Below are 23,511 nucleotides of genomic sequence, written 5' to 3'. Positions count from 1 at the left end.
TCAGGCCCTCAACCTTCTATATGCTTCAGAGGATGGAGTAGCAGCAAAAGGCCATTTAAGCCTTTACATCCACCTATGACATAGGCAATGGAGGGGGTATGCACCTTACTCAAGCACAGTGGAGAATCATTTCCATGTTGTGCAAGTTTCTCCAGCCCTTCAAACTTGCCACACGTGAAGTCAGTTCAGACACTGCCAGCTTGTGTCAGGTCATTCCCCTCATCTGACTTTTGCAGAAGCAGCTGGAGAAAGTGTAGGAGGAGCTAAGACAGAGCGATTCTGCTTGGCATGTGGGACTTGTGGATGAAGCCCTTCATTTGCTTTGCCAGGATTCCAGGGTGGTCAATCTGTTGAAATCAGACAACTAAATTTTGGCCACCATGCTCGATCCTATGTTTAAAGCCTATGTGGTGTTTCTCTTTAGGGCCAACACAAGCCTGCAGAGGTGCAAAGACCTGCTGGTGAAAACACTGTCAGCTGAAGCGGAATGTTACACATCAACAGCTCCTTCTTCATTTTCTCCTGCAACTGGGGCTTCCAGAAAACAACTTAGGTATCCTAAGCTACCCTCTGGCGGTGATGCAGGGCAGGCAGGACCAAGTTTGGACATCTGGTCCGGACTGAAGGACCTGGCAACAATTTCTGACATGTCGACTGTCACAGCAAATGATACTGTCACCATTGACTGAATGGTGGAGGATTACATTGGTGACATCATCCAAGTAGGTATGTCAGGCAGTCCGTACCTGCACTGGCAGGAAAGAGAGGCAATTTGGAGGCCCCTGTACAAACTGGCTCTATTTTACCTGAGTTGCTGAGTTGCCCCCCCCTCCAGTGTGTACTCCGAAAGAATGTTTAGTGCAGCCGGGAACCTTGTCCACAAAATGTGGAGAGGATGATGTTCATAAAAATGAATTATCAACTCTTCCAGGGAGACCAGCCTCCAGAACTTGCAGAGGGACCTGTGGTGGTGGATTCCAGCGGGGACAAATTAATACTCTGTGAGGATGAAGATGTACACAACACTGAAGAGGGTGAGGAATTGGTGGATGAGGAGGATAAGGACGACATCTTGCCTCCATAGAGCCAGTTTATGCAGAGACAGATTAATTGCCAGCTCGTGTGGCAGACCCTCGCGCTGAAATTATTGGTTTGTTAAAGTGTGCATGTCTTGTTTATACAACATAAGGGTGGGTGGGATGGGTTCCATTTTGCATCTCTTTTTTTCTTTGCATTATGTACTGTTTGTGGCCTAGTTTTTCAAACTGCCATCCTGTCTGCCACTGCAGTGTCACTCCTAGATGGGCCACGTGTTTGTGCCGCCCACTCGTGTCGCTTAGCATAGTTATTCAGCTACCTCGGTGTAACCTTTTGGACATAAAAACACTTTTGTGAAGTGTTCAGAATAGATTGGAAATTAGTGGAAATTAAGGTTATTGAGGTTTATAATAGCATAGGAGCAGAAAAACCCACAAATTCTGTGATTTTAGCTGTTTTTATGCTTTTTTAAAAAAAATACAGATCCAAAACACAAAACCCAGAACCCAAACCATGGAAGGGTGGTTTTGGCAAAACCAATCCAGATCCAAAACATGCAGAAAGATCCAGATCCAAAACCAAAACACAAAACACGAAAAGTGGCCGGTGCACACCCCTACTTCTAATAGGCGTAATTCAGACTTGTAGACAAACTCGATGGTGGATGGACTGCGCATGCACCGGTGCCACAGTACCACACCCTAATTGGCAGACTGTGCCGTTTGAGGGTGGGGAAAAGGCAGGGATGGGTACCATTCACCAAAATGAAGGATTGTAACCTCTGTTTTGTCAGTGTGCTGAGGCCAGTGTCTGCATGTTCCAACACAGAATTCCTGGCCCTGGCATAGGAGTTCCATCACCCATTCTGAATAAGTTTATACTTACTCAAATGGCCGGGATGGTTATCTGATGCTGCATCTTCAGACCCAGCACTCGGATCTGCGATGATGACTGAAGGCGTCCTTTTTATTCAGATGCCTCCTGCAGCATTAGCTTACTTTAGCATAGATGCTGTGTCCAAATATGCAACGGCAATGCATACAACTTTAAATTAGGCCAATTGTTTGTCTTATATCAGTATAATGTATTAATATAAAATCTGCCTGGAGTTCTTGCAACTTTTTAGCTAAGAAACATGTTCTTTCTACTATTTAAGATCTGTATAAATGTATATATGTATAAGTACATGAAATATACAATAGTTATATAATATACATCTATGCATTCTAACCTATGAGTAAAATGAACATAACATTGATTTGTATGTAAACTATCAAACACAAAATTGAACCATTAATGCAATGATTGTGAAATTACTAAATGACATGAAATATCTACTCTATCACTGCATATGTTTTTATATATGTAATTTTAAATAATTTTAAGATATTGGCCCGTATTCAATTTGAGGTGAAAAGTCTGGACTATTTGCCTCCTTCGCCTGTTTTCCAAGCGGAAAAGTATTGCGCGCGTGCCCACTATTCCCCGTATTCAATTCCAAAGTAGGCGAGATCGGGAATAGGCGAAACTTGGATCGGCAAAACAATACAGTAATTTCGGGAAATAATTGTAAGACCCCCCTAAAAATGTCCAGACCTCAGGGATCACTTTGGGTACCCCCATTTTTGCCTGCAGAAGAAAGTCGGCTTTTTAAATAGATGTGGCAAATGGTTGTTTTTCCCGACATTGAAGAAGTGACACAGAAGAGCACTTAGGGTTTTTTTTTCATTTTTAAAAGTGGTCCCATCAAATTTGGGGTCCATGAAAATGGAGTTAAGCAGATTTTTAAATCCCTAAAGGTAATTTTTTAAATTCTTCGAAAATACACCTGCCGCTACTCTGCTCAATGCAAAAAACACCTGCTACATACTTGGGAACCCCACCAGAACTAATTTAGTTATTTTGGCATTTTGTTTTCACTTTTTTATTTTCAACCCAAAATTTTGACTTTTTTTGGGGGGTGTCCCGATTTTTTTTTTTTTTGCACATTTCGTTTAAAGGGGCATTACCAAGGGTGCAAGTCTTTTTTATGCCTGCATCTCTAAACTCCAAATCTGCACTTTTTTTCACCTACTATAGGTAATTTTAAAATTATCATTGTTTTTTTAAAATGACCCTTCACCCCATTTACAAAAAAAAAAAAAGAAATATGCCTGGGACCCCCTAAAGATGTCCAGACATGGGGGATCACTATGGGTACCTCCATTTTTGGTGGCTGAAGGAAGTCGAGGTTTGTAATTGCCGCGCAAGGTGCAATTTTGCGGCTATGAAGAAGTGATAAATAATAGCACTTAGATTTTTTTGGGGGGGAAATAACTATTCCTATCAAATTTGGGGTACATGAAAATGGCGGTAAGCATTTTTTTAAGTCCCTAAAGTTATTTTAAAAAATCTGCAAAATTGCACCTGCCACTTGTCCACACAATGAAAAATACACCTCCCGCATACATGGGGACCCAACCTGAATTAATTTAGATACTTTGGCACTTTGCTCCCCTATTTTTTTTTTGCCCCCAAAATTAAACATTATTTTTTTGGGGTGTCCTGAATAGATTTAAACTTTTTTTGAAGCAGTTTACCATTAGGGGACTGTCTTAAGCCTGCACAAGGGTTCCCGCAATGTTGTACCCCAAAACTGCAATTCTGCACTTTTTTCCACCTGCTATTCATAAGCGATACTTTTTTGCCTATTACATTGCATTGAGTCCCTAAAGTTATACGGGGTAAGAGCCAAACAGGCGAAAACTGACTTTTCGCCTCAAATTGAATTCGACCCATAGATTGAGATAAAAAAAAATCTTGTGTTTATTTTCTTTCTCAACGTTTTTCATTTAAAATTAAGATAACATATTTTTTTATTGACTTAAGAATTGCACCAGTAACACCAATCACTTCATTACTAGTTCATTGTGATACATTATGTAAAGGATTTGGGAATATATTACACATACATTTTTTATAATTTTGTAAAATATTTATTGCTCCTTTTTCCTGTGTATTCATGTAGGCCATTACAATTCTGTTGAACAAATGACATTATTATTCTCTGGATAGGTGTCATGTTTGCTTTAAGCATACACAATATTTTATCATAAATTGCTGTTCTACATGACAGCAAGTACTAGAATGATTTTAATACTAAATAGATTAGTAATAGCAGAGACATAACTAGACTTTTTAGTTCCCTGGGCCAGAAAGAGCATGGGAACTCCTTTCCCCTTATTTTTCAAATAAGGACACAAGATGGGCACCCAAAGAAGGGGCGTAGCCACATGGTTAATTTATCCGTATGATGATGAAGGGGTGCCAATCCCTTTGGTCAACTGTTTTCCAGGTATCACTGCCAAATAAAGTGTAAATCCAATGGCTGCAGTGATGGTACACAATAATTATGCAGTACAACTTACCAGCTGTATATGTAGGAGAGCACCGGGGAAGCTGCATCTGCAGCAGGATTTGTCCATCAGAACAGCCATGCACAAGACTGAAGCCAGCAGTGTAGATCACCAACTGAAGGTATAGAATGAGTGATGAGAACTGGGAACACTGCCAGCAGTCATGCACTGCCAACAGCATCAGCACTCCTGCACTGAGGAAACCACCATCACTGGAAAACTGGGAGAAGGGGAAAATAAATATCGTCGCACGGACAATATGAAATGGCACCTCTAATATAATTGCTGTAACCACTATTCCCATTAATGAGTAACTATACCTAGATAGGATGTACTAAGGTAGTGGTGGTGCTCACTCGAGTCATAGACAGTGGAGAAAATGAACAAGAGAAGGAAAACTCTGTGACTTGAGCACTCTCTGAAGTATTATGAAATAACTAAAACATAACTTGTATTCCTAAAATTAAAATAAATGTCTAATGCCAACTACTGTATATGACAAATGGATAATAAATGCTGGTAAGACAATGTATTGTAAAAATCAAAATTGACATTTAATCAATTATCATGTAAACGCATCCATAAGATTATTATGGATGAAATCGACACTTGAGGATATAAATGCCTCTAACAACTTAAAATAAAGTCACATATGGAGAAAATTGTAAATTATGACAATTCAACATAATACATAAACTTATCATAGCAAACATCTGGCGAAGTATCAAAAAATGAATAGCAACCATATCAAAAACCTCTGTGGGATCATGGTAATAAACTAAGTCTGTATTCGTTGAGTCACATAAAATATCACATTTCTTAATGACCATTTGTGAGATAGACTATCACAATCACTGATGACCTAAAAGAGGAAATAACAGAATAGTCAAGGAAAAAAGTAGCTGCTGGTAACTCTGCTGAATCCCACCTGACCCAAGGACATCTATGGTAAAATTGAAGAGCTAGCTGCATGCATACACCTTTAGAAACAACAGAAGTGAGTGGTATGTTACTCAGACATAGGCCCTGATTCAGAGCCAGACGCTCTGACCAGAGTGCTCGCTCTGAATCAGGGCCCTCCTCCATTAATATGGAGCATCTTCCTGGACGCTCGTATAGCTGTGGGTCACCACCCACAGCATATTCGAGCGTGCAACAAGATGGTCGCGATGGTCTTGACCATCGCGACCATCGGACTTGCGAGTGAAACCCTGTGGTCGGGTTTCTCAACCACAAGCCCTGGAGTGATTTTGGCTCTATCAGAGCCAAAATCACTCCCACTGACATCACTAGTGATGTCAGTGGGGCCGGCTTCAGATGGTAGGCGTTCCCATGGGAGCGCCTCCATCAGGCTGGCACGCCCCCAGCATGCCCACCAAAGGGGGCGTGCTGTCAATCAACATCGACAGCACGCCCCCTTTGGTGCGAGACCCGGAGCGATGGAAAGTCCTTCACTCGCCGGGTCTCGCGCATGCGCACGACGGAGCTCCTTCCGTCATGCGCATGCGCAGTGGGGACCATCGACCCACTTGCGAGCGTACTGCCACTCGCGAGTGGGTCTGAATGACCCCCATAATCTCTATTCCTGGATATCATGCTGATGTATAGGGCGCACAGTGAATGGACCACTTTTCTGAGATTATAACCAGTCAATCAGAGAGATACAATAGTGTTGAACTAGTGCAAGACACTTCTAAATAGAGGTGTGATGGTTAATATAGAAAACTGTCATAGAGCTAAACTTAGTTATACCCAAAAAAATGTGAATATAAGGATAGTTAGGGAACAGGACCAATACTCCCAGTTCTACCACAACTCATCTGGCCTATTAGCCAGTGATGTGAAGTGTGACATGACGGAGGACGGTTATACCCTATGACGATAAAGAGTGAGTGGTACATTGCTCAGGTGTTCCTTTCTGTTTTCAAGTGTCATACTCAAGGCATAGGACACCTGATGAGAGAAGTGCTGATCTGAGATTGCACCTAAACAAACAGAGAGATAAACAGCACTAGACTCAACAAGTATATACAATGGTCAGAGATTATAAAAGTTATTTATTAAGGTTGCAATATTTCACAAATGCATTAATATCAATACAGGGAACAGCGCAATGTTAATATGTGTATGGAATTAGCACCATGATTTTAGCCAGGTCACTTGTGTGAAATAAGAAATGCACCAATTAATATTTGAAACGTGTTCTAATTCAGGAATACACATGTAAGGTATATATCAACCCTGACACAATCACTGAATACAGAGTGTCTTCACGAGACTTCAGAGCCCCGGGTCCCACAGATACGTGAAGCCATTTGTATCACAAATGTATGTGTGAAGCTGCTGTCCCACAAATGTATCTGCACAAGTAGGTTGTGCAATATGTCAAAATTGAATAGAACTAAATAACTATCTACAAAACAATACATATATGTTAAAGTGCAACATACTAGGAATCACTGAGAGCATGTTTAAACATATACACATAAAGGAGATGTACCATCTAAAGAATAAAATCAGATACATACACTCCTCACAATTTGTATTAAAACTCCTGATGCCAAGTGGCTCCCAGAGACCAGGAAATAAGTCCTCTCTGTCTGCTTCAAAATACAAATAAATCAGTATATAAGTACTAACATTAGCATAAAAATCGAGTGTGTATCCTTGCATGCACAATAAGGCTAATTGTTAATAAACAGTGCATTATCCAGATAGTACAAACAGAGTATGAATCACAAGCATAGACTAAAGGATAAACAAACACACTGAAGTACCGACTTGTAGCTGGGGTGTAGCTGCGCAGCCATGGGCAACCGTCCTACTGGCAATGCATGTTTGCCAATGGGGCTTGTTCACAGAAGGAACAGCTGTAGAGGTGTGTCACAATTGCCCTGGTTTATGTATAAGGGTTGGCCAATCAATGACCGCTACTTCATGACAGACACGGCTGTTGGCCAATCAATCTTTAACCTAGGTTAATACTAATGCTAATTGGACAGTGGGTGTGTGAAATAAAACCAACAATTAACAAGACACACCACCTGTCTCCGTAATAGACAGGGAATCAACCATTAAGACAAATATCAGCTAAACAAAATCATGCATATGTATTATTTATTGTATAGTACAATACAATAGGATGATATTAATAAATAAATATAAAAAGGTACTTGTTGCTATAAGATTATATTGCAAAAAGGGGAAACTAGGAAATAGCAGGAAAGTGTGAAGAAAACACCTCCACTGCTTATTATGATAATACAGATTATCCTACTGTAGTACAGACAATTAGACATGGGGATATTCTGACTATATTACCTTCTTGCCTATCATAGGTGTATACATGGTTGTAATTGCTCAGGTCACTCTCAAGAAAAAGTTGTATTAAAGTATACAACATTATATATGGGTTACTATTTAATGTAATCAATACCTCAAAGTGTCCAAAGGGAAATATAATTAAAACATCACATGAAAAAGGGGATAAAATTATGAGTTAGTGTACAGTAGATACTACTAATATGAGAGGAGCATATAAAGAATAATAATTAAACAAGAGGCACTATTAAATATGTTGCCTACTCATCAATCATAAATATAAACATATTTATAGTTACATAGATCTCCCTTGGGAAAAAAAGTATATATAGATATATACTGTGAAACTCATAATAGTGTAATATATATAATATAATATCTATATATATATCTATATATATATATATATATATATATATATCAGTGTATCCAAAAGAAAATATAATATGATTGACCGCCACGTGAATTTGGAAAGATAAGTAACGGGTTAATGTGGGTCGTGCCAATGTGAAAAAAGCGTGTGATAAATACTGATGTGTGACTATAATTAGTGAAAGACATAACATATATGTATTTGTAGAAGAGTATGTGGGAAAAAATTTAAAACATTCAGGAAATGGGCCATTATAATATATTAATGGTAAAGCGAGGTATGAAACAATGGAACCTTTAGTCCCATATAAATAAAAATAAATGAAGATATAAAAGAAGTGACATGGACAAATAAAATACTTGATTACAACCTGGGTGACAAATAACCTAACCCTAACTATCCATATATTCACATTTTTTGGGGTATAACAGAGTTTAGCTCTATGACAGTTTTCCATACTAGCCATCATACCTCTATTTAGAGATGCCTAGCACTAGTTCAACACTATTGTATCTCTCTGATTGACTGGTTATATTCTCAGAGAAGTGGTCCATTCACTGTGCGTCCTATATATCGACAGGACTTCCAGGAATAGATATAATGTCTGAGTAACATACCACTGACTTCTGTTGTTTCTAAGGATGTATGCATGCAGCTAGCTCTTCATTTTTCCCATAGATGATCTTGGGTTAGGTGGGATTCAGCAGAGTTACCAGCAGCTACTTTTATCCTTGACTATTCTGTTATTTCCTCTTTTAGGTCATCAGTGATTGTGGTACTCTATCTCACGAATGGTCATTAAGTAATGTGAAGTTTTATTTGAATCGACAAATATCGACTTAGTTTATTATCATGATCCCACAGAGGTTTTTGATATGGTTACTATTCATATTTTGATACTTCACCAGATGTTTACTATCACAGTTTAAATATTATGTTGAATTGTTAGAATTTACAACATTCTCCATATGTGACTTTATTTTAAGTTGTTAGAGGCATTTATATCCTCAGGTGTCGATTTCATCCAAAAACAATTTTATGTATGTGTTTACATGATAATTGATTAAGTGTAAATTTTGTTTGTATAATACATTGTCTTGCCAGCATTTATTATCCATTTGTCATATACAGTAGTTGGTATTAGACATTTATTTTTATTTTAAGAATAAAGGTCATGTTTTAGTTATTTCATAATACGTTAGAGAGTGCTCACTTCACAGAGATTTCCTTCTCTTGTTCGTTGAAACCACTGGCACCCCCGCATGGCCAACACCACAGGCACCCCCGCATGGCCAACACCACCGGCACCCCCGCACTGAGGACAATGCTGCACTCTCTGTCACAGTTAGTGCACTATTGGTGTATCCAACCTGCACTGTATCCAACCCGCACTGTATTTGACCTGCACTGTAACCCACACTGTATCCTATCCACACTGTATCTGACCCACACTGTAGCCAACCTGCACTGTATCCAACCCACACTGTATTCTACACTGTATGCAACCTGCACTGTATCCCGCACTGTATGCAACCCGCACTGTATACAACCCATGCTGTATCCAACCCACACTGTATCTAACCCACATTGTATCCCATCCACAATGTATCCGACCCATGCTGTATCCGACCTGCACTGTATCCGAGCCACACTGTATCCATCCCACACTGTATCACACCCATGCTGTATCCAGCACTGTATGTGACCAGGACTGTATGTGACATGAACTGTGTCCAACCCACACTGTTTACTGCACTTTATGTGACCCACACTTTATGCGACCCATGCTGTATTCCACCCCCACTGTATCCAACCCATGCTGTATCCTGCACTGTATCTGATCCACACTGAGGAAAACCCGAAAAGTATCCAATCCACACTGTATCCCAACCCGCACTATATCCAAAACACACTGTATCCAAAACGCACTGTACACTCCACTCTATCAAACCCAAAGGTACGGAACACTGTTTTTGTGGTTGGAGATATTTTGAGGAACTGCTCAACAAAAAGGCTGATTGATCACATTACTAATTTGCAAAGCATTTCTAAACTTAAACAACAACCGTGTATTTGTGCCACAGCTCTTTCTGTTAGGTTTACCCAGCCAACCTTTGGCTTATATTGGTGAACAATATTGTGAGCTGTGAGGTGGTCAAAACTGAGTGGAAATTACTGGAAATTAATGTTATTGAGTTTAAAAATACTCTAGAAACAAAAAAGGCACACATTATGTGATTTTAGCTTTTTTAAAATTTTTGGAAATAAATCCAAAACCAAAACCTTTCACTGTGTTTTGGAAAAACAAAAACTGGCTGATGAATTACAACCAAAACCAGCAAAAACAGCCCAATGCACATCTCTAATTATGATTCTAATAAAACTAAAGATGTGCGAGTTTGGTTTTATTTATTTTCGCCAAATTAGCACAAGTTTGGATTAATTCGAATTTATCTTATTGGCTATCCAAAACAGGTGAGAGCTGGGTAGCCAATATGATGCCATTTATGAGAACAGAACATATCGGAGTAAATTTGAGTAAAACTGAAACGCACATCTCTAATTATATATATTTATATAAATATATATATATATATATATATATATATTCTGTAAGGGATAGTATACCTACAGCTAGTATCTACTGTAACTGATGTACAGTATATTAGACAATATAAACACATTTGTTATTGATTGCAATGCATAGTATTTTATGCATTTTTTAATGTTGTAGTGACAATTGAATAGTTTAAGGAAGATTTAACAAATTGCATAGCAGATTAATATAACCTTTACACATATTGATCTAGAAATATATAGATTAGAATAAGCCTTATCAGAATTATTTTACAAACCCCAATATTAAACATGTATATATATATATATATATATATATATATATATATATATATATATATTTAATTCAGTATATAGAAAATAGATAATTGACCAGCAAATATTGATAAATAGGCATACTTACAAGGATGACAATTTCCTGATATTGTGTACATCATACAAACAATCCCAATACACATTACATTAATAACTATATGATTGTTGACACACACCTACATAACTACATAATAAAACATTAATAGAATGTCTTACAGCATCAGCAAGTACATCATTTATCAACTTGATCAGACAGGTCACCCTAATTAAATAATGTTTAGCTAAGTTGAACAGGTCTACACCTGTTCACTTAAATTCCACAGTATGCACTTTGTTGTTTATATTTTCAAAGACAGCATCTGTCATGTGTACTGCTGAAAAACTGCATGATAATAGTCAGCTCCAAAGATATGCAACATACATGTTTTTTAATGTGACCTGACATAACTGCACTAGTTATCAGTCCATTTTCCAGAGGCACTTTCCACAGATATGCAACATACATGTTTTTTAATGTGAACCTGACATAACAGCACTAGTTATCAGTCAATTTTCCAGAGGCTTAAAACACCCGATATTACCAAAATTACTAATTCTTTAGGATTTTTTTTATTTTAAAATCAGGAGATTTTGGACAATTTTAATCTGCCTGTACTCTGCCATACCTATTTATTTACAATTGCAAAAAAATCGCACAATGTTTGAGGTGTTGTAGTTTTTTTTTTATATTTTTCTCTTTACTATTTCCCTATAGTGAGTGAATCGATAATGATATATTGTAGTCACAAGCAGTGCTGGGTAATAGGACAAATGTTGTGTATACCTGTCACACTCACAAATATTTTCTCACTGCCACTCCCACACATCAAACATCACATTTACTATTCACAGATAGCTGTGTATTGCTGCTTACCAGCATTATGGCAATACTAGCAGTATAAACTGATGGTAGACAGTAGAGTGTTTGCATGTTCTGTGAATGTAGGGGCTGGGATGTTGCACTGTGCAGGTCAGAGCAATAACAAATCTTTTTTGACTAAATTAAGCAGCAACTCCACTAATTTGGAACTCAGTCGGAATACAATCAAACTATTGTTCCTATACCTCTGGTTTGGTCATTAGACACTTTATACTGTATAATGCATTCTTGAATATCATACACATTTTGTAAAATAAGAAAATAAGCATATAATACTTCAAGGTTAGACTTGTGAATTTGCAACTTAAATTCTACTGCATTGACAGCCTTCCAACTGTTTATTACCTTAGCTGATATCCATACTACCACCAGGAGTCTTAAAACTAGTCAAGTGCAATACTTTATGTACATCCTTCAATGAAATGTGGATATATTATTATTAAAGGTCATGGAAGAAGTTTTCTTTACCCTGTAGGTTTCTAAAGTATTGAAGGTTAGAATTATTTTCCTGTCTAAAAAGTTCAAGAACATCACAGTAGGATCAAAGAATACTCTGGTTTCATTAATTAATCAAATCATGTCAAGCCAGATCTTGTTAATCCATCCTTGGAGAAAATACAAATGATGTTTCAATTCTCTATGCAAGAATAGACAGAATAGTTAGTGATAATGTCGTGCCAGCATAGTTAGAACTATTTAGCCATGGTGCCACAAGAAATTATACCATTTAAATTAAATTAAATTTTTCTTACTAATAACTTTTCAAGTTGTAAACTCTAGGCAGACTTTTGTAGAAAATTGAAAGGACATTAAAGGTCCTTAATGTAAATCCACTGTACTTCCTGTAGGCTCAAAGGAAAACACACTTACAGTATACGCTATATATAAGCACCATTGGCAGCTGCTATGAATTATTATTTATTCATCCTTTTAAGGTGATACAGTGGGTGAGTTGGGTGCAAAAGTAAAAATCTGCAGAAACCAAATATAATATCCATAATTAGCTTAAAAATGATACATTCCAAAACTTCATGTCCACATCTGGCCCATTTTCTTCAAATAAACACTTCTTAGAAGCTAGGCTTTTTATCATAAGGATAAATGATAATGTGCCAGAGTTTCTTCATTGTTTACTGCAAATTAAACAAGAAGCAGCAGAAGTCTATTAAACCTGTGTGAACATTAGTCACTGTAGTGGTAGTTGTGATTGTGGGCTTCTATAAAAAGAATTTGTCTATAAAAAGAATTAAAAAAAATAACTAGTAAATTAAATATGAAAGAATTATACAGACTCAAAATGTATTTAATTAAAAATAAATAAATCATATTAATTATAATAAAAATATATTTTTTAGCAAATAACAAATGTGAAACAAATTATAGCAGACAATCATGTAGTTATAACTTACTATGCAATTTAATTAAAAGTAACATATATATATATATATATATATATATATATATATAATTACATTTTATTTATAGGGCGCCACAAGTGGTCCGCAGCGCCATACATACAGTAAAGGGTACACAGTATATTACATTACAATACAGTAACCAACTTGTAAACAGAGCACAAGTAACAATTAGCAACACAATTCTCCATACAGAATACAGCTGGGAAGGTGAAGGCTGTCATAGAAGTGCTAGAGAAGAAGGCTGTGAGACAGCAGGGAGGAGCTTACAATCTAGGGGAGAGGGGAGACAGACAGATAACATGAGGCATGAGTGTTTAGAAGGGGACCTAAGTGCAGGAAGTAGGCAATGTAGAGATGGCTGAGGCAGGAGGGACAGAGACTTGGTAACGTCTATGTGGTGCAAGGGTATGCTTTGATGAACAGGTGGGTTTTTAGTGCATGTTTGAAGTTCTGCAAGGTCGGGGAGAGCCTAATCGAGGGAGGGAGATCATTCTAGTGAAGGGGGGCTGCAGAAGCAAATCTTCGATACATGCATGAGATGAAGTAACCAAAGTGGAGGAGAGGTAACAGTCATTGGCAGACCGAAGTGAGCAGGAGATGAGGTTGGAGATGTAAGGAGCAGTAGAGTTAGAGAGGGCCTTGTATGTGAAGCTGAGTAGTTTGAAGAGGATTCTGTAGGGGAATGGGAGCCAGTGCAGGTTTTGGCAGAGGGGAGCAGCAGAAGTGGAATGGTGGGAGAGGAAGATAATTCTAGCTGCCACATTGAGAACAGACTGGATGGGAGCAAGATGGCAACGTGCGAGGCCAGTAAGGAAAAGGTTGCAGTAGTCAAGCCGAGAAATGATTAGTGAATTAATAATCAGTTTGGTAGCATTCTGGGAGAGGAAAGGCCTAATATAAGCAATGTTACATAGCTGGAGCAGACAGGATTGAGCCAGAGATTGAATGTGGGGTGTGAAGGAGAGAGTGGAGTCAAGGATGACACCCAAGCAATGAAGTTAGGGGACATTGGAGATGATTGTGTTGTCAACAGTGATAGCAAGATTAGTTGGAGTGTAGACTCTATTAGGGGGAAAGATGATGAGTTCAGTTTTGTCCATGTTGAGCTTCAGAGAGCGCTTGGACATCCTGGAAGAGATGGCGGAAAGGCAACAGGTTACCTGAGAGAGGACAGAAGGGGAGAGTTCAGGAGAGGAGTGGTATAGTTGTGCGTCATCGGCATAGAGGTGATTTTGAAGCCAAACAAGCTGATGAGTTCTCCTAGTTTAGAAGTGTACTGGGAGAAGAGCAGTGGGCCCAGGACAGAACCCTGTGGGACACCAACAGGAAGGGTGGAAGGGGGGGAGGTGGGGCCATAGGCAGACACAGAAAAAGAGCGGTTGGTGAGGTATGAAGTGAACCAGGCATGGACGGTGATAGAGATGCCAAAGGTCTGAAGGGTGTGAAGGAGGAGAGTATGATCCACGGTGTCAATGACTGCAGAGAGGTACAGGAGGATGAGCAGAGAGAAGTGGCCCTGCATTTGGCTGCAAGCAGGTCATTGGTGACTTTGGCCAGGGCAGTTTCAGTGGAGTGACATTGGCAAAAGCCAGATTGGAGAGGATCAAGGATGTAATTGTCAGAGAGATAGCTGGTGATGCAGCTGTAGACAAGTAGTTTGGAGACAAAAGGGAGAAGAGAAATGGGGCGGTAATTGACAGGTGAGGATGGGTCGAGGTTGGTTATTTTAAGAATAGGTGTGGCAAGAGCATGTTTGAACTATGAGGGAAAGATGCCAGTGGAGTGAGATAAGTTGAAAGCATAGAAGGCGAGAAGGGAAGGGGATATATATATATATATATATATATATATATATATATATATTAGCCTGAAAAAGATATGCAACAAATGCATTAAGGTCCAACATTAAGTCCGAGATCTGTTTTCTTTCTCTATCATGCATTACTTCAGTTAAAGGTAAATTGCTGATTGGTTGCTAATTCTTACTGGATAAGTGTTTTTTGTCAATTATTCTCTCTTGGTTAATTCTTTAATGGCTTATTTGTTAGTGATGAGTGGGTCCAGTTCTCAGATAACCAGACCTGCCCGAACATGCCAATTCAGAGATGGATGAGAGTCCGGCTTAGGTGTTCCCACCTGATTCAGATCCGATAACAAAGCAAAATGTTATCAATCTTGAATCAGATTCTCGCAGGTTTTGGATTGTATATAAGTCCCTTCCTGTGGTGATCGGCACCATTTCCTTGCAGAGTCCCATCCAGGGAGAGCTGTACAGTGCTGTCTGTTCAGGGGGCTGTGTTGTCCATCCATTGTGTGCTGTGTTGTCTATCCAGGATTGTCGTTTCCATCCAGTGTGTTGTCCATCCAGGGAAGGAAAGGACAATCACCTGTCCATCCAGGGGCTGTAAATAGAAGTCAAGAAAATCTTAAAAATAACATAAAAATAATAGTTAAAAAAGTTAAAAAGTAGATTTTTTTTGTGCTGTACTCCAGTGTATCCATATAAGCACTGTGACGCTGCAGGCCATACACCAGTGTATGCATCCATACCTCAATGTATCAAGATAAGCACTGAGATGCTGCAGGCCATACCCCCGTGTATCCATGTAAGCCCTGTGATGCTGCACGCTGTACCCCAGTGTATGCTTCCATACCCAAGCATATTTTGCGTGCGCAACCTATTGGCTCCCACATAAAAAACCAACACATTGGCCTGCACAGTAATAAAATGCACATTCATTGGCCCCATAGGAATAAAACACATATACATTGGCCCCCATAGGAAAAAAAACACACATACATTGGCCCCATAGGAATAAAACACACATACATTTTCCCCCATAGGAATAAAACACACATACGTTGGCCCCAGAGAAATAAAACACACATACATTGGCCCCATAGAAATAAAATACACATACATTGGCCCCCACAGGAAGAAAAATCACATACAATGGCCCCCATAGGAATAAAACACACATACATTGGCCCCCATAGGAATAAAACACACATACATTGGCCCCCATAGGAATAAAACACACAGACATTGGCCCCAGAGAAATAAAACACACATACATTGACCCCAAAGAAATAAAATACACATACAGTGGCCCCCACAGGAATAAAACTCACATACAAAGGCCCTCATTGGAATAAAAGACATACATTGGCCCCCACAGAAGAAAAATAAAATTGGCTGAACCCCACAGAAATAAAAATAAAGATATTGCTGGCTCCCAAAGAAAAAAAACCCGCATTGCTACACATAAAATATACATTTCCATTGTTTACTGCCCCTAACTGTCCCTCATCAGCAGAGCTGTCAGCAGAGTGCAGCATGCAGGCAGGCAGGCTAGCTCGCTGGCTTGCTGGTGGCTGAGGGCTGGCTGGGAGTGCTGTTGGGCATGGGGCTGGCTGTGTTGGTAGCCAAGGGCTTGCTGGCTGTGCTGGTGGCCATGGGGTGTGCTGTCTGGCTGGTCAGGCAGGTGGGCTGATGGTGTTGGTGGATCTGGTGGCTGCAGGGCAAGCTGGCTGGTCAGACATGCAGACTGGCTGGTGGTGTTGGTGCCTGCGGGCTTGCTGGGGAGGCAAGCTGGCTGACTGGGGGTGCTGGTGGCCTTCATGCAGGGCTTCTCTAGGGGCCGCGGAGCAGGCGGGCGGGCTGACTGACTAGAGACATGGCGTGTGTGACCTGTGATGTCACGCCACTGCGTCTGCATAGGTGATGGCCTGGGCATGCCTGAGACTCCAAGAGGAGCTCAGCACTGCCCGGACCGAAGTACGGCAGATCTGACTGGCAGCTCTGACCAGTGGATCTGACCGCATGGCACACTAAACAACTGCTCACGACACACTAGTGTGCCATTGCACAGTGGTTGAAATATGCTGCTCTATTGAGTCATATAGTTTATTAAACTGCCATACTGGGAGTGCTGAACTGTGCTGTCCGTTCAGGGGGTTGTGTTGTCCATCCAGTGTGTCCTGTGCTGTCCATCCAGTGGTGTTCTGTCCATCCAGAGGTGTGCTGTGCTGTCCATCCAGAGGTGTGCTGTACATCCAGTGTGCTGCCCATCCAGGTGTGGGCTGTTCATCCTGGGGTGTATTGTCAATCTAGTGTGCTGCTTATCCCGGTGTGTACTATGCTGTCCATCCAGGGGTGTGCTGTCCATCCAGTGGTGTGCTGTGCTGTCCATCCACTGGTGTGCTGTCCATTAAGGGGTGTGCTGTGAATTCAGTGATCTGTCCATCCAGGAGTGTGCTGTGCTGTCCATCCAGGGGTGTGCTGCTTATCCCGGTGTGTACTATGCTGTCCATCCAGGGGTGTGCTGTCCATCCAGTGGTGTCCTGTGCTGTCCATCCACTGGTGTGCTGTCCATTAAGGGGTGTGCTGTTAATTCAGTGAGCTGTCCATCCAGGAGTGTGCTGTGCTGTCCATCCAGGGGTGTGTTGTCCATCCAAGGGTGTGCTGTGCTGTCCATCCAGGGGTGTGCTGTCCATCCAGGGGTGTGCTGTTCTGTCCATCTAGGATTGTGCTATCCATCCAGGGGCTGTAAAAAAAGTCAAGAAAAGCTTAAAAATGACATAAAAAAATAATAAGTTAAAAAAGTTAAAAAGTAGATTTTTTTTGTGCTGTACTCCAGTGTATCCATATAAGGCACTGTGACACTGCAGGCCTCCCCCAGTGTATCCATATAAGCACTGTGATGCTGCAGGCCATACCCCAGTGTATGCTTCTGTACACCAGTGTATCCATATAAGCACTGTGACACTGCAGGCCATAGACCAGTGTAGGCTTCCATACCACAATGTTTCCAGATAAGCACTGAGATGCTGCAGGCCATACCCCAGTGTATCCATATAAGCCCTGTGATGCTGCAGGCTGTACCCCAGTGTATTATTCCGTACCCAAGCATATACATATAAGCACTGTCTCCCTATGGAGTCATATAGGTTATTAAACTGCCATATTGTCTGCCATTGCAGTGCCACTCTGTTTCCTAGATATGCCATGTTGGAAGCTGAACTGCCACATGTTTGTGATGCCCACTGCTGTCACTCAGAGCCATAGCTAGACATTTTGGAGCCCTGTGCCAGAAAGAGATTTGGTGCCCCCCCATAATAAACAGGGACAGTGCACACCGCATTTGCACCAGACAAAAAAGGGCATGGTCTCACTATAGTAGCCCCAATTCACATTATGCCACAAAGTAGTGCCCCTTAATGGCTTTTTGGCACTGGGCACTCTGGGACTGGACTGGAAGAGATGTCATGTCATGAAGTCCCTCGCAGTCCTTGAAGCCACCATAGTAGACATGGGGAGGGGTGGAGCTCAGGAGGTGGGCAGCTGCAGTGTTGCCAGCTGTAATGGGTAATAGTAATGGTGCACCCAGCAGAGAAGATTCCAGACATACAATTACTATTATACACTGCAGCAGATGGCTGCTTTAGTGAAGGGATGATGGTGGGTTGTTCCGTCCACAGGGCATGTTTAACCCTAACTGAGGGTAAAGGCTCCAAAGGGGGGGCGGAACTACAAATCCCTCCTGTGCCCTTTTTAATGTATACACCCAGGCTACTGGTGGGACTAGTCCCGAACAGAAGTTATCCCCTTGGTAAATGTAACTGTAATAAGGGAAGACTTAATCCAGTATTTCTCACCCCCTTGCTGTTGCACTTCAGCCCCCTCATGACATCCTGCACAGACTGGGGTGCTGAGCACCACTCCAGGCTATGCACAGTGGGTCCAGGAAAGGGTTACATCTCCATGGGGTTCGGTGCTGGGTGCCACTCCCTAGAAAAGGTAACGGGGACCTCTCCTCCGGAAGGTGCCCCACAGCTCCAAGAGTTCTTAGGTGGGCCATCAGTTTGTCCCAGCACCCAGGTATCCAGCAATGGAGTCCTCTGGTCCATTCTGCACTGGTCCCCTCCCCAGTGCATTTGCAGGCAGTGTGTTCCTCTTCTCCAGCGGCAGCGGGTACTCCAGGCTCCAGCGGGGTCTGAGGTCCTCTTTACTCTCCGTCAGTCAGCAGGCACAAGTGGGGCAGCTCCACCTCTGGGGTCCTCACCAGGGCTCATTCCACGGCAGGCAGGCTCCTCTCCAGCAGAAATTTCTTCAAACTTCACCATCTGGCGCACTTCTCGTCAGTGGGGGCAGGAAGTCAGCACCTCCTGCCAGCGGAGCTCCCTATTTCCCCGGGGAAGATCAGCTATTTTCCCCCAGCAGCAGGACCAATGGCAGGCAACTCTAGTCCACCTCCAGGGTCCTTACATCAAGGCCAGTGGTGTCTTCAGTGGGGTAATCAGGCACTGAACTCCGCTCTGTCTGTGCGGCACTATCCAAAGGAGCGGCGGGTCCGGCATCACCTCAGCTCCGTCCAGCATTCATTTCTTCCCCAACCCCACTATTATACAGTACATGGCAGCGGGCAGCTGCTGCCATATGAGAGAGCGGCAAAATAGAGGGTGACAAGGTGGCCGGTTCCGCCCACAGGGCATGTGCGCTCTGTGCGGGCACACCGGCCGCACCACCACCCTAGCTACGGCCCTGCTGTCACTTAGCTTAGTCAGCCAGCTAGCTCATTGCAACCTTTTGGTCTAAACTGGATCAAATCAATATTGTGAGCTGTGAGATAGTCAAAACTGACTAGAAATAAATGCTATTGAGGTTAATAATACTGTAGGAACAAAAACAGGCCCAAATTATATGATTTCAGCTGTTTTTATGATTTTTAAAAAAAAATCCATATCCAAAACCAAAACACAAAAGGACGGTTTTGCAAAACCATATCCAGATCCAAAATACAAAGGAGTTACAGATCCAAAACCAGCAAAAATGACCCAACGCACATCTCTATTATTTGTGTGGTACCATATGGAACCCTGCAGATATAGCAGTAATTGATGATAAAAAAACACTTGGAACACCTTTCTATGAATATGGAAAGAAGTTCAACTGCAGTATTTATGATAATTGAAAAGTATTGTGCCATATATTTTAGAACATATGGCACAATACTACATATGTTTTTGTGTGTAGCAATACAAAGCTAAGCTTAAAATACAAATTGTCCAATCCCCAAAATATAGAATGTTCCTTATCAGCTTAATATGAGATGAAGCAGATTGAACTGAGAGTGGGTGATATTACCAATGGAGCAGAGATGAGCCTGGATATTGATTGTTCCTTTTAAGGGCCATATCCAATTAGCGGTGAAAACGCCATTTTTTTCACCATTGGTGAAAACTTACTTTTTTGCCATAAAACAGTGATATTTTCGCAAAAAAACAGGTGAAAACGCAATTGGCGAAAAAAACTGGAGATAAGTTTTCTCCATCCCAGACCAGGCGAAAAAAATTGCAAAATCCCTATTTTTGGCTAAAAATGTGGGGATTTCTTTTAGAACCCTTTGGGCACCCACCCTAATGATAAATTACCCCAAACAAATTTTGTAAGTTGTGCACTTTGGCAAAAAACGACCGTGCATTTTGGGGTTAAAAAAAAAACCTTTGAAAATGGTTTTAATGTATTGGGTCTGATTTTTTGGAGGGCGGTATGGATGTGTGAAGTGTTTTAAGCAGCGCACGTGGCCCAGCAGGTGTTTTTTTTTTTTTTTTAAATGCGTTTTTACGACACGAAAATATACTTGCACCCATTTTAATGTACCCCCAATTTGCGTGGAACAGTAATTTCCTGGAAAAAATTGCTTTGTATCATTTTCAACTTTTTAAAAAATATTTCACCCAATATTGCATGCTCGTTTTTTGCCAAAGTGCACAACTTACACATTTTTGGAAGATAATTTATTATTAGGGGGGTATCCAAAGGGTTCTGAAAGAAATCCCCACATTTTTAGCCAAAAATAGGGATTTTGCATTTTTTTTCGCATGGTCTGGGATGGAGAAAACTTATCTCCAGTTTTTGATGCCAATTGCATTGTCACCTGTTTTTAGATGAAAATATTGCAGGTTTTTGGTGAAAAACGTCCATTTTCTCCAATTTCAAAAAAACCATCCGTTTTCGCCGCTAATTGAATACGGTCCTAAGTTTTACAATGCTGATCACTAATTCCATGCTGCACAAAGGGAAATGCATGAAGCCTTATTTAATGATAGCATACAGCATACACATTTCTTTACATCAAAGCCATTCATTGATCATCATTTACTTTATTTACCTCTGACTGTAAAAATGTATTATGTGGATGACTGTAAAAAAAGGGGTGTATCAATACTCAGTAAATGAAGGGTCCCATTTACACCTTCCAAGCAGGGGCATTTCAAGAGAGGAGAGGGCCCATGTGCAGTCTCCGACATGGGCCCCCTCCTCTACACCCGGCTGCTGGCAGCGCACTGAGCTGTGCGCGGCCAGCAGCGGAGTTATAAACTGTGGGCACTAGAGTGTGTCCAGAGTCTATACTGTATGCACAGGTAACCAGGAAAATGGGCGCGGTGGCCATTTTCCCTGTACTGCGCATGCGCAAACAATAGGAAAAAGGCAGCCGCGGCCATTTTCCAGTCATTTTACAGTGCTGGACACCCGCGCCAATGTGGGACTCTGAGAGGTAAGAATTATTAAGGGTGCAGGGTGTGCAGTGCGGGGCCCCCCTGGACCCACAGGCCCATGTTCCCCACACACCCTGCACCCATTATAGACATGCCCCTGCTTCCAAGGTTGTTCCAGACAGAAAAGGTTGTTACCTTTTAATAACTAGAACCCTCCATTTACTATAAATCACTCACTTTAGCTATCCTGATATGCCATTAATGAAGGACAAATCTTTTTCTCTAAGTTCATTGGATACATTGGGCAAGTATTGTAGGCTATCAAATTCTAGGGGGTTACTTACACTGTTAAACCAAAATTAGGTAAGTCTAATTTCACCCCTCCTATTCTAAAATCAGCCCCCACCCAGAACTCTTTAATATTAGATAATTGTTGCAAACAAATGCATTTCATGAATACTGGTACATTTTAAGCAACAACAAAAATTTATGATAAACCATGTTGGCTTAACATTTATTTGCATGGCCACTTTAAATCCATCTGTAAAAGTTGCCAGTCATTGGTGACATTGATGTAAATCTAGCCCCTGGTGTTTTTTGGATAGTCCATAAACCCACTACTAGGGGTATGCTTATTGGAAAAGCTACAGCTCCCAGAAAACTTTTACAACATGAGGTTACTAATTTGTAAAGGAGATTGCTAGACTAAATTGACACTGATTCTATCAAAGGTCAATAAAATATGGTTATATCTTAAAGAGCTTCTCATTTATTCAAAACTCCAGATGGATAAAGCCAACATTATTGTATTGAACATATTCAGGAAAATGCAATCCACAAACTGTACTAATAAAATTAGTTCTACACCAGACATGCCCCATTTATGACCCACTGGATTAGACCAAAAAATGTAATGATTTTATATGAGACTCTAAAACCTGCCCGCATCCCTAACTTTCTATATATCTGATAATGCAGATATTTAGAAAGATAATGCATCTGATAATGCAGATAGATTGAAAGTTTGGGCCTTCTTTTGACTCTATCCAACTAGAAAAGTACAATTTTAAATGTCATTATTGCACTAGATGAAATCCAAATTATCCTCAGCTACTGGGCCAGATGGACTGATGCATCAATATTATCAAATATTTTTGCACTATACTTGCACTGCACCTAACATCTTTTTTTAACAGTCATATGCCCTATGCATGCTTAATGCTAAAACTTTACTCTAGCCTCATTCATGTGTTGGTGATTGCCTATAATCAAAATGTTATATACTGGAACATGACTTCAGGCAGTAAATAATGTGTGCTTTCTGATCCAATAGTCATATGTCTCTTGATTCCAGTCTCTAACCCCTTGGTGTCAGTTTGCCAATCAATCTTTATGATATTTCTGCTGAGGTCCAATCCATTGATTTTTTTTTGTATGAAGATCTCTGCCATCAGAATTCCCTGCTATAACAAGATATTCTGGTACATCTGGCTAATTGATATTTGCCAATAGAAATACATTGGGAGTAAGATTAGTTAGGTCCAAGTAATTGTGTCACTTTCCTTTGATGGAGTAAAATCACCATGGGCCCTTGGTGGTGCTAAAATAATTCTCATTCACTCCATGTTTATAAAAACATACCAACTTAAAATC

Source organism: Taudactylus pleione, unplaced genomic scaffold (assembly GCF_031769625.1).
Source record: "Taudactylus pleione unplaced genomic scaffold, aTauple2 ptg000083l, whole genome shotgun sequence".
NCBI lineage: Eukaryota > Metazoa > Chordata > Amphibia > Anura > Myobatrachidae > Taudactylus > Taudactylus pleione.
Note: the sequence above shows the minus strand (reverse complement) of the source record.